This window comes from Anser brachyrhynchus (genome assembly GCF_964034855.1).
Source record: "Anser brachyrhynchus genome assembly, chromosome: 5".
In the NCBI taxonomy this organism is placed as follows: Eukaryota; Metazoa; Chordata; class Aves; order Anseriformes; family Anatidae; genus Anser; species Anser brachyrhynchus.
The window spans coordinates 37291423-37304347 of NC_137699.1; the positions used below are offsets into that span (position 1 = coordinate 37291423).

Consider the following 12925-nt stretch of genomic DNA (forward strand, 5'->3'; position numbering starts at 1 on the left):
AATTGTCTGCGTTTGGGGGGGGGGGGGGGGGCGGCTGCATTTAAACCCGCACCTTGCCCGTGTCCCCCCGCTGTAATAGGCGCTAAATAGCGGCTGGGGGGGCACGGCCCCCAGCGCTGCTGTGCCGGGGGAGGGGACACACACATTTGGGGATGGATTCGCTTCCAGATGCTGCTTAGTGAAGTCCGGGGGAGGGGGGATAGGGTCGTTTGAAGGTGTATTGCAAAAATTAATCGGTTTTCTCTCTTGGGGAAAGGGATAACCAAGGATGCAATGGGCCAAGATGCAATGGGAAACTGTCAGGGCTGGAGCTTTTGTCATCCCCCCCGGGACTCTTCCCTTTAAACTGGGGAAACTAGAGGATTTCGGGTTGGGCCCGAAAAAAAAAAAAAAACAAAACCAAAAACCTAGTTCACCCCCCCATCCCTTCTCCATAGAGGGAACGAGGAGTGAAGTCGGGGGCCAGCTGGGGGAAGCTTGTAGCTGAAACGTGTTCCTTTTATGAGGCTCCCCCCGGGGCCAGCCCCATTGTAACCCGCCCGCTGCGTGGGCTCAGCTGCAGCCCCCGGCCACCGGCAGGTACGGGGGGGACAGCGCCGGGGCTGTGCAGAGCCGGAGGGGACTGCTGGGGGGGGACGGGGGGGGGGAGGGCATGTGCACGGCTGCGTACATGTGTGTGCTTGTGCGTGTGTATGTGTGCATGCATTTGTATGTGCGTGCTTGTGCATGTATTTGTGCATGCATGACTGTGCGTGTACGTGTCTTTGTGTATGTTTGTGCGTGCGTGTGTGTGTTTGTGCGCGTGTATGCGTACGCATGCATTTGCGCGCGTTTGTGCATGCATTTGCGCGTACATATTTGAGCATGCATATATGCGCGCGTGCATGCGCATCTGTAAGTGCAATCATACATGCGTGTGCGCGCGTTTGCTCCTGGAGTTGCTTTTGCAAAAAAAAAAAAAAAGAAAAAGAAAAAAAAAAAACAACAACGGCGCGCGTTTCTGCCCGCGCACCTCCGCGCAGGTGTGCACGGTCCCGCGCGCGGGCAGGGGCGCGGGGGTCGCGCCCGCGCGCGGGAAGAGGCGCGCGCCCCCCGCCCCCCCCGTGCCGCTCCCCGGGGCTCGCGGCCGCTCCCGCCGGCGGGCGCTGCCTGACGGGAGGGCGCTGACAGGAGGCTCGTGGCCGGCGGTGAGGGGACGGGGGTGGGACGGAGGGGGGACCCCCACCGCCTGGTTCCGCGGGGCCCTGCCCCCCGTGAGGGGCCGGGGAGGACGCGGGGCACACGCACGGTGCGTGAGGGGACCCCCGGCAGCTGGGGGAGCGGCAGGAGCTTGGGGAGGGGGCGCGGAGGCGGCGTCCTCCAGCGCCAGGTGATCGCTGGCAGCCCCCCGGCCGTGTGGTGTTTCGGACCCCCCCCGGGGCGGGGGGGGGGGTTGTTGCTGGGTGAGCCGCAAGGAGAGGGAGCGGTGGATAAGGGAGGGTCGGGAGGGGACTGCCACCTCCCTGAAACCGGAGGTGAATAAATTATGACCGGGCGAAAATCAGAACAATGTCTCGGAGCGAGTGTTTGCTAGAGAGTTACTGTTGTGGGCTTTGAAATCAATTGATACATAATTAGATTCCTCAAGAGAGGACAAACAAGGGCCGCCATTCACCGGCTCCTGCTCCCACATGCATCCCAAAGAGAGCGCAGGCTGCAGCCGAAACCAGCCAGCCAGCATTCTCCAGCACTAAAAACATATTCTGGCTTTGGGTGTTCATTTAACAAACAGATCCTTGAACCTTGCTTCTGTTTGCAGTTTATTTCGACCATGTTTCTTTGTGCTCAGTTCATTAAAACATGTCTCTTTTGAGATCTATTTTTACATTTCAAGAATCCAGTATTGTACTTTTTGTGGTGGCAGATGGCCCTAGACATCCAAGCATAAGCTCTTTTTTTTTTTTCTCCCCCCTCCGCCTTCTTTCTTAGGTCCTTTCTGTGCCGCTCTCGAAGCCATGAGCAGCAGCAGCCGCCATCCATCCCCTCCTGCGATGCCTGGGGCCAGCTCCCACAGCTCCTGCCCGTGCATTGGGTGGAGCAGGAGCGGAACAGGAATGGAGCAGGAGCAGAGCAGACAGTGCTTTCCATACGGTAAGAGCACTTCGCACCTGGCTGCGTCCCGGTTGGGCATCTGGCACACCATCCGACTTCACATCCTGACCTTGCATTTGCCACCCATGACTCTTTTTGTGGTTTCCCACCAAGGGGCTTTGTTAGGTGGTGGGGATGAGGTTTATCTTTCAGAGGGAGGGGAAAAGCTAGGTGCTACAGCCCAGGCACACGATGGGATTCCTGAAAATAAAGATCTGGCTTTGTGGAAAAGTGCTCTGAAGGAACGGGTTAAAAAGTATGTAGCAATTGGAAAAGACATGGTAAGAGTTATTGAACAACACAGCAGCCACGCCTGGCCAAGCGGGCCGCCTAACTAAGGCAATGGCTCAGCTCCTCCCTCTGCCCTCACGCTTGATGTACGAGCAACAACCACTTCAAAACCTGTTATCAAACAAGGATCTGAGAGCTGCAGCCATTAGCAGAACTCACGTCAGATATGAATAGGATTAAAAACCAAACCAAAACATGCCAGCATCAAGACAAAGAAAGCTCTCTCAGGTGTTACAGACCCATCTCTTAGGTAAGGTGCCAGTCTGTACTGTAGCCTACAGCAGACTGTGTGTCTTGAAGGCATTACAGACAGAATGACAAATTCCTGCATCCTGTTAAACACTGGGATCTTCACAAGGAGGTAAGGTAAAGCTGACACAGGAGATATTTGGAAACTTAGGCAGAGGTAAAGCTGTCTCCTCTATAGCAAAATAAAATAAAACCTGGGAAGTTTTCCAGCAAAGATGTTTGGTTGGATAATAACCAAAGCAGAAGCACTCAAACATACACAAGAGTCTATTTTGATTATGTTGGTACAAAGATGTTACATGTTTATGTATATATCTGTGCACGTGCATATGCCATATCTGGGTTTGTGTGGTTCATTGCTTTACCTGGGTTAAGCAACAAGCTATGGGCAGAACCAGCTGAAGCTCTTGGTCCGTGCAAGCAAGACTGAGTTTTGCTGCTCCACAGATGGGGTGCACCCATGCCAACATAGGCTGCTGACACGATGGAGCGCCCTTCCTTGGTGCCCGCTTCGGTATCCTGGCCTTGAAAAGTCCATTGCTGTAAATAATTGCTCCCTTTGTGTCCTGAACCAACCCCATCCACTGGCAAACTCTAAAGGAGGAGAATGTGGATTAGAGTTGGCCCAGAAGTCATCCCATCTGCTTCAATAGTACAGCCTAGAGGTCCCAGAATGCATCTTGCTGCCTTTCTGGTGAATCAGGGCAGGAGGTTAATGCACACAGCTTGCTGGAACAGGTTTCCATTGGGGCTGCAAGTCCTCTTATGCTGGTGGCCCCAGCCACAACAGGGAGTGCAGACAGGACCACCAGCCATTCCTGGCTGGATATGTAATGTGCTTCAGCTGCACCAGGAGGATCCAACCCAGGATACCACTGCAGGCTCCTCCGGGATGAGCCTGTTTCAGGTTTGCCTCATGTCAGCCTCCAAAGAACCCCAGGTTTCTAGGAGTAGGCAGGAGGGGAAGAAACAATACAAGCGACTTCCTTTCCCCTCCATATTACTTCCCTTAAACTTCATCTGATGTGATGATGCTCACAAGTGAGTAGTGGCAGAAGAGATCTGTGCTCCCACGTTAGAAGCTATTGCCACCTTGATGAACACCTTGGGACTTCTGTCATTTGGACACTGTTCCTTTTACTGTCTTCCAAGTGCTTCTTCCCTCCATCCTCCACATTCAGAACAAGCATATAGGTGGAGAAGGCATGGGAATGGGAAGAGCCTTAGAGCTGCCAGCTGTAAGCAAAGTCTTGGAGAGGTCAGAAAAAGCACTACGTAAACAGAAGTAGTGAGCAGGAAGTGCTCACAGGGCAGGGAGTGTTTTGGGCTTGTCGGGGGTGGGAAGGGGAAGTCTCTGCAGATCCAAGCTTGATTCATCTTAATCCTCTTCAAAAAACATCCAGGCCCTTCCAACACCTGCTCTTTTCCTTTGCCATCATCTTTGTTATTGCTTGTCTTGGTTATTTGCTCAAGAGTATATTAGACAGCTCTAGAGCTTTTGCTGGTAGAAGCTTGAAAGCAGAGGCAAGGTGGTAGACATCCACTACTAACTCTCCCACAGGTAGCACAGTCCTTTGCAGGGACCAGCCAGAGGAGAGCTTTTAAGAGGAGCTTAGGGGCATCTGGAATTGCCATTTCCCCCCGTTGTACCGCAGATTAGATGAGGCATGAGGATGGGTGAGGAACATAATCAAGGACAATGGACAACCCAATGTCACATCACTTACCTGTGCTGCTGCCTGGAGGTCTCCCTCCTCCTGCAGGCTCCCCCAGGTCAGGGGCTCCCAGGGCAGGTGGAGCGGTTTCCCACCACCCTGTGAGGCTGGGGTCCTGGAGCACCAGCTCTGGGGTGGGCTCTGCCTACAAAGCGCTTGGTCCTTTCTGGGTGCTGGACGCCTAGGTACAGAAACCAGCCTTTTCTTCGTGCAAAGGGGAGGCTTCAGCCCTGCAATAGGAACTGCCCACATCACATTGCAACGTGAAGTGATGCAAACTTGTGTTTGTGCTGATTAAAGCCAGCAGGAAGGGCTAAACCTAGCAGGTTGTGAAATGGGAAGAGATCTGACTCCTTCATTTGCCCAAAACTGCCCAAATCCACCCAAACCACTGCCGGTGGGGAAAAGCGCCACAACAGCACTGTGTCATGTGTGTTACCTCTGCTGGTTCCACTGCACCAGAGCCCCTCGGCGCTGCCCCAGACTGCCCCAGAAATGCTCTGCACAGCATGGGGTGTACACCACCGAAAGCAGACACAGGAAGGACCAAAATCCTCACTGGCACCAGTTCAGCACCAAGGGGGCAAGAGCAGCACCCAAGGGTGGGACAGGATGGGGGTCACTGCCCCAGGTTTGCAGGAGGGGGGAACATCTTCCAAAATCTGCGCCACAACACGCACACAGAGGCTGTCTGGGATTCAGGCATTCCATGCACAGCATCCACCTGGAAAAGCAGAGTGGAGCAAGAAAAAAAAATGTTGTTGATCTCCAGCATAGAAAAAATCATCAGTTGAAAAATGACAACAAATAAGTCAATTTCTGAAACACGTGGACCAGAACTACCCACCAGGGGTAGAGGAGGCACTTGTCCAACCCTGGTGAGATCCACCTCCAACATCAGTGCTGGGCCCAGCACAGCTAATGCTAGCAACACTTACAAGATGCTAAAGGGGAATAGCAGATGATACCAGAGTGGGAAAATTCAGATGTCTGAGCTGCTCCCCTTCTCACAGCAGTGGGACTTTTCAACCAAGTTGTCTACTGCTGGAACAGCTGGTATCCAGTATTGTATTTTCAAGGCAGCACTGCAGAGTCACTTTTTCATTTTATTAATTCTGTGCAACATCCAGCTAGACCTCAGGTGCATTTTCAGAACTGTGAGTTTCATCTGTATCATCAGGCTGAAGAAAGCAATAATGAAAGGATGCTGACCCACTTCATACCTAAGATGCTTATCCATGCAGTAGGGCTAGAAGCTTCGATTTCTTTGTTTGATTTCTATTTCACTAAAATATGTATTTATTTCATGTAAGAATAAACTGAAATCTTTCCCCATGTCGTCATCCCACCTGTTCCACCCATCTCAACTTCCTCCAAGCCCAGACTGCTGCAATTAGAATTGAAATCAGTGAGTGTTTTAATTGGCCACAATTATGTGGCATGTTTAAATCTCCAGTGATAACAAAGAGAACATAATGAATAACCTTGATGATTTTTTTAGTTGAGCATGTACTGCTTTAGTTTTATTGCACAAAGAAAACACCTGAAGTGATTTTAAAATGAGTATAATGCTTAAAAACAACAACAACAACAAAAAAAAACCACACACACAAAAGCCAGGAAGTAATAGTAAAATTAAAGCATTTCAATTTTGATTTTTGAATAGATTTTAAATACTGTAGATGTCATTTTAGATAATGTTTTATTAATAAGAGTTGATGTACATGTAATTTGGCCAAAGAGAGGTGGCAGAGTTGTTCCAGGAGCAAAATCTACCACTATACAAAATCAAAATGTACTATTTTTATGATGAGTATTTAGTTTTAGTAAAAGAAAAAAGCAGCAAAACATACAGAATCTCAGAGTTGTAAGTGCAGGGGAAAAAAAAAGGATTGGAGTAGTATTTAAATGGGAGACAGAAATGAACCACTGGTAAAAACTACTTGAATAAGCCTATAGAAGATCTAAAAAATATCAGAAAACTAGTGAGGCCAATGCTAGGAATGTAAAGAAGGAAGGCTTAATAAAGGTATTGAAGAAATAAAGGGCAGTATTGTGGCAGCATCTAGAAAATTTGGGTGCCTCATGGAGTTTCTCTCAACTAGTCCTGGTTTTCAGTTGGCTGGTACTTTGTTCTTGCCAAAAAATCCATCTTCAAGAGGGTCCAGGCTAGGTTCATTGAAACATTGCTGATTAGGTATGGAAAACTTAAGTTGTTTTTGTGCTGCTAAATATGGAAATGGAGAAAAAAGGAAAGCAAATGAAATAGCAGTGAACGGAGCTGTTGAAGAGGCAGCAGTCTCAAAGCAAAGGGGAGGCCCAACCAGGAGGAGAAGCACAGAGGTTGTGAACAGAGAGACTGGGGAGCAAGTGACTGCACTGTGAAGGAGGATGTGCCAGGGAACTGGCCAGATCCCAGCTTGTCTCCTTCCTGAGGGATGGCCACCCTTAGCCCTGCAGCTGCTGAGACTGTTCCTAGCACACGCAGCATTTCACCATCAGTAGTAGCTTGTAACACTGGTGTGCCTGCCAACCAGCTCAGAGCACAGTTCCCCTGCGCAGAACACCAGGTTAAAACCTAGCTGTGCACTTGTTGGTAACGTCAGGCATGGCAGTGCTTCTTTGAGGGCTCAGAGCATGATGCTTTTCATTTGTGATTTTTGCCTGGTACAAGGACTGTTTCTCAGCTAGGAACAAATCTACTTAGCTAACAACTCCGAAATATAATGTAAGGAAAATACCATTTTAAGCTCTTACCTGCTTAATTAGAAAGAGAAACTGATGAGTTGGTTTGCAGACTCCCTATAGGTAAATACAGAAAGTTTAAAACAATGACATCACCACACCCTAGCCAGATGTCCCTCCATCCTCAGTTTCCTTGGGAGAATCTGAGTGCATTGTCATTCACCTAGGACAGGGTCTTTTTCCAAGGCTCCTCTCAGAGCGAAGCAAGCAGGGCCAGCGGAGGCTCAGGTAGAGAGCTTTATTCATGAGGCTGCTTTTCTCAAATTGCTGGCCATACCTCGTCTGTGAGCATCCCAAATCTAGCAAATGGCACAGCAGCACTCATAGGCTGCAAGCTGAAGTCAATTACGTGCCAGGTGCACGTGATAGAGTTATTGCTGGCCTTCAAAATGTTCTGCAATCTGATCACACTTCCCAGCTTTTTTTCTCTTTTTTTTTTCCCAAAACAGAGCTAATAAGCTACTTTCTGTAACAAAAAACTAAGACTTTCACCTATTCTAATGGCTTCAAAAGCTGTGACTCTTAGAAACAAATCACAAGATAATCATAGGATCACAGGTAATGTCACTGCTGCCATTTTAAACATCTGTATCTTTGCTGCTCATAGCCTAAATACCATTCATTTCAAGCTGTAGCATAATATCTAGCAGTGAATTGGTGTGGCAGGCCAGTTTCCAAGGAGACATTAACCATAATCCTACCATTTTTGTAATCAGAAGAGCACTAAGCACAGCTGAGCTCCCACTGAACCCAGTTACAAGACCTTCATCACTTTCAACAGGAGGTAAAACAGGCTGTGAGGAACTGTGCACGCGTGTGATCTCGATGAATCCTCATTACAACGATAGCAGAAAGCACCTTTTTATTTTACGTGTGACCAGCAAATGTGTGCTTCTCTTCTAGTGGATGCACAGGGGAGATGGAAGAGAAACAGTCCTTTCCATTTGGTTGTTATCTAACAGGAATGACCAACATGTTCAGTAGCTTTCAATCCTGACTTTTCAGGTAGAGTAAAGCTGTAAGAGCCACCAATACCCTCAAAATAAGTCCAGAGGAACAGGAAACCATCATCGGATAGTCCTAGTGTCTGGTGTTTTCCCATATGCTTGGTAAAAGGCAACACATTTTATTATAGGTGGGACCCAGCCTTCTATGTAAGCCTTTGCTGAATGTATTTTACAAATCCACATATAACAAGCTGCTTGTAACCAGCATAGAAATAAGAAATTCTTACAGATAGCTTATTCTCCAGATAGGTCTGTTGCTTTGTTTTCTATGGCTATTTTCCTAAACATGTGCCATTGTCTGCTGCAGAGGCAGTGGATGAAGGACAGCAGCCTGACCTCTCCTGGCAATTACTGCTTTTATACAGTGAGATTGTTGCAGGCTGGAGCCTGATTTGTTCACCGTAACTACTGATTCCCCACAACCTCTCTCATCAGCTGTGGGGTTTTGCTCTGTATTAAATGTTCTCTTTGCAGAGCCCTTACTTACAAAGGCTTTGCTGGCACAGTGAAACTGCTGCCCAAAAATTCAGCTTGAAAATGGTTTCCAGGAATCTTCTCTTCAAGCACTGTACTGCTGGAATGATCTTCCCCTGCGCCCCCCTACAAAATGCGCAGCCAAATTCATGCCTGACGTAAGCCATCCAAATCCATGCTGCGCTGCAGAGCTGTCCAGTGGGTTTATCTCGCTGTGCACGTGATGCATGTCTGTTCACTTCATAAAACTCCCTTCCATTCCTGGAATTGTGAAACACACTTCATCCTTTCCTGGAATACCTGTATTGGTAGGCTTATCCAACAGCTTTAAATACATACCTTCATTTTGGTTACTAGGCAACTTTTGGTCTCACAACAGAGCAAACCCCATCCTTTTTTCAGTTGTTTTTGTATTTACGCAGATGGGTTACCTTGTCGTGACTTGTTGGTTATGACAACCAGACACAACCAGAGTGAAATTTTAATACCTTTTTTTTTTCCCCCCATATTAATCACAGCCAGGCACTCTGCTGGTATTTTAGGCAGAACAAGCGCCTAACTGCCTTGTTTTCACGTGGGCACGTGCATGTGTAAACAGTTTCCAGCTCTTTGGTCTGCAGGACAGGAAATCCTCTGCAGCCCAGCAGTGGGAGAGGCACAAAGTGGGCAGTGGTGGGAGGACAACAGCTATATATGCATAGAAATAGAAATCTGAGTTAAAGAGATGTGAAGGCTTCCACAATTCAGAAGAGATTTTATCTTTAGCATATAACGCAATTTACAGTTTTGGCTGCACGCTTTCCAAAACAATGACAGACACTCCTCCTGCACGTCTTGCTTTCTGCTCATTTCTCTCTCTGCTTGGATCGTTCACCTAAAGGGTTGTGACCCATATTTCCACTTCGGCTGTTATAAAGGGTTATTTTGACGTGAGTGCCCTGGCTTGGCTCCGTTTCCACGTGAGCGAGCTGCTGTTTCCGGATGTGCTGTAATCAAGGCCCCGTTTACGCTGCGACAAGTTGGTCTTGAGCTCTGCAGCAGGCTTCCTGGACTTTTTTGTTTTGTTTTTTGTTTTGGTTTGGCAGCGGCCAAGCTGTGCATCAGGATTTCTGTGAGCTTGAGTATGAGCTGCGTATGAATGCTAGGGCTGGTATGGAGACCACTCAGTGAAGAAAAAAAAACCTGAAGGACAGAGCAGACTGCATGCAAATGACATCGTTTAACTTCTGTTATTTTACTCTGGCTGCGTTATACAGTGTGAGCACTGACAATAACACCACAGTCCAGCAGCAGAAGCATACATAGCCATAAAATTTTAGTTATTAAACACTTTCCGCCCTGTCCCTCTCCCTTTCTCCCATTTACTGCTCATTTTCTTACCCAGCTTGCATCTTGCCAATGGCATTGCACCTGGTGGGACACTCTCTCCAAGTGAATCCAGACACATATGCAGATGTCATACTTTACGTGAGCATCCATGGTGATGCAATACTGTAATAATTACATCTAATAATAATCACAAGCCCAGCTGAAGCCTCTCTTAATGTGAAGGGGGCCATATCAAGCCCAACAGCCCTCACCAGTGCCAGCAGTTGGCATGAGGGGTTGTGTAATGCAGGAATGAGAGGACGCCGGTTGCAGCTGTGGCGGTGCGGAGGCTCGTGCTGTTCAAGCTGCTGGAGTTCTGTTCCACAAACCTAGAGAGGGGGCTTTGGAGAAATTGCTAAATTTTGGAACGTCCTCTGATGGCTCTCTCTGGAAACATCCATAATTAACTGCCACAAAAATTCCACCCAGGGCCCCCTTCTTGCAGAAGAGTGCTGCACACAGGTCCTGATAGCATCCGTATGGGCTTCGAAGGACCCAAGCATGAAGTCTGGCACACGGCTAGCACTGGCTGGAGAGTGATGAAAGATAGTGGAAACTGGAGATGGGACCCCAGCCCAGAGTGCAGCTGGAAATGGTGCCAGTGGCATTTCTGTGCAGTTTTACAGACTAGGGATGCTGTTTGGCCGCAGATGTTGACTGCAGTAAAACACGCACAAATTGTATAGTACAAATGTTGCTGGATTTAAAAGTTTCCTTGAGAAGTAATGCAAGTTTGCAAATTCGGAAGGAATATTGTTGGGACTTGTCGAAGTGCTCAATATAAACTGTAACACGCAAGCCATTAAAATGAAGATATTTGGCATTCACAGTTACACATATGGGCCTTTCAAAACCATTCTTCTGGTTTGGCAGCTCCTGCAATCCTTGAATGATGCATGACTTAGTTTTATACATTCCTGTAAGATGCTTCTGCGAAGCTGGCATTTTTTTAAAAGCTTGTCACTTGTGAGTTGGAGAAGAAAGCTGACTACAAAATGTAGGTCTGGTCTGAGAGAAAGTTGTGAAACCCACTCGCTTGCGTGGTTACTTTTCCAAATCCTAGCTGGTGTCTGGGCTTTGTGTTCAGTTGTTCGCCTGGCTACTTCTTGATGCACAGATCTTGAAGCAGACATTTAGAAGCACCAGCGAAGCAGGATATGCAAACAAAATGTCAGAGCTGTCCGAGGCCGGGGACACTTTCTGTGCTGATAAGCGACTCCTATGAGTGGCCAAACTGATCCATCTCCCTCTCTGACAGTGCCTTTGTCTAAGGGGACTGTTGAGTGAGGCTTTAAGGCTAAGCAGAGGATAAAAACTTACAATTGACCATGTCCAATGACTGCCTCAATCATGTGACATTTCCTCCATGTACATAAAGGCATAATTGACACTTTGGACCTTGCAGATGTTTTGCAATTCATTTGGTTCCCACAAAGATATCAGAAAGTAAGTCTCGTGAACTGGCAATACTGTGCTTTCCTCTGAACATGTTCTTATCGCTAAAACGTATTTAGATGCAAATCGCACCATGTCTCATGGCCCCACTTGTTTTGTTTTGCTTTTTCCTTCCCATTGCCTCTAAACAGACTGTGCCATCATTTTTTCCTGAAAGTATAAAAATACTCAGACATTCCTGAAAAAAACAAGTACACTTGTCTTCTTTGCAAGCGATCTGATTCACACGCCAATGTCAGTGTATCCTTTTGCCTTCTGCTCATGGCATTCTGCTTTATGCTTCCTAATTTAATTTGTCTTTCTGTCTGTTCAATGATCCTTTCCAAAGAGAAATCTCTTTGCTGAGAAGCTATTTGCAGTGCTCTCAACAGAAGCAGATGCTGTGAACAACTGGTTGGCTTCATCTGGGTCTCAGAGGTCTGGACAGAGGAAGAATAGCATGGTCCAGAATGTTTCTTCCAGAAACAAAGTGAGTTCTGTGATTCCTTTCCATACTGCAGGTGCCACTTCTGCTTCTGCCTGTTTGGCTTCACATTTCTTTAAACAATGACAAACTATATATATATATATATATATATATAGAGAGAGAGAGAGAGAGAGAGAGAGAAAGAGTTAACCGTCCTTCTGGATGCTACAGGCACACCCTTCCTTCCTTCCTTCCTTCCTTCTTTCCTTCCTTCCTTCCTTCCATCCATCCATCATCCACACTCCTTGTTTTCTCAGATGATGAAGCTTATGCCAGCCTCAGCCACTAAAACAGGGCAGGAACTCAAAAAAGCAAAACTTTACAAATCAACGCCAGTCAAAAAAAGAAAGCAGAGCTCCCATTTTATTTTTCTTCAGAGATGTAGAGACAGCCATTCTCATTCAGGAGCCAAACTGTGTGCCTTACTGTCCTGCATTTCCTTTATTTTCCTTTCCTAGCCATTTAAAAAATAGTTTTGAATACACTTGGTGATGCTGTATGTGAGGACTGACTGTGGTAGCTGGGCTCCTCTGTTCACTGCCTGCAGATACCCTGGGCAGCTGGCTTCTCTGAAGGTGGCGCGGTTTCTCCCTCTCTGTCTATCCCTTTCCTCTGCTCACACAATGCACAAGAAGAATATCTGAAGGTCACAAAACCTTACCACTAAACTGCATGAAATCGCAAATCTGTGATTCTGCTGCAACACAGCACTGAGGTAATTTTATCACTTTCAAACAAGGTTCTAAAATATAAAGGTACAGCATCAGGAGGATGACTAAAAATGGAAGGAACAGCATAGAAGGAATGACTGAAAACTTCAACTTTGCTGGATCAGTTCATGTATTACCCTTGTCTTCTCTCACAACCAGGCTTATTGCAGCCTTGGTTAGGGCAAGATCATTTCCTACTGTAGAAGGCTTGTTATTTGTCCATGGAAAACCTAATAAGAATCAAAGATACTGGTGAACAAGTTTGGGTGAACCCAAAAAAGAAAAGTTTGCCATTTTAATAGCGGAGGAATTAAG

The 12925-nt window shown here is 47.2% G+C and overlaps 1 long non-coding RNA gene across 6 annotated transcripts in view; it reads left to right on the top strand.

The window, feature by feature from the left end:
- The first annotated feature begins 8 nt into the window (after positions 1-8).
- LOC308196352 overlaps positions 9-12925 on the top strand; it is a 108780-nt gene continuing 95863 nt past the window's right edge. For 3 of the 6 annotated variants that reach the window (XR_013952156.1, XR_013952157.1, XR_013952158.1), the window contains exons 1-2: positions 1039-1187; positions 1969-2130. This is a non-coding gene — a long non-coding RNA (uncharacterized lncRNA). The other 3 variants (XR_013952155.1, XR_013952159.1, XR_013952160.1) reach the window with 3 other exon arrangements.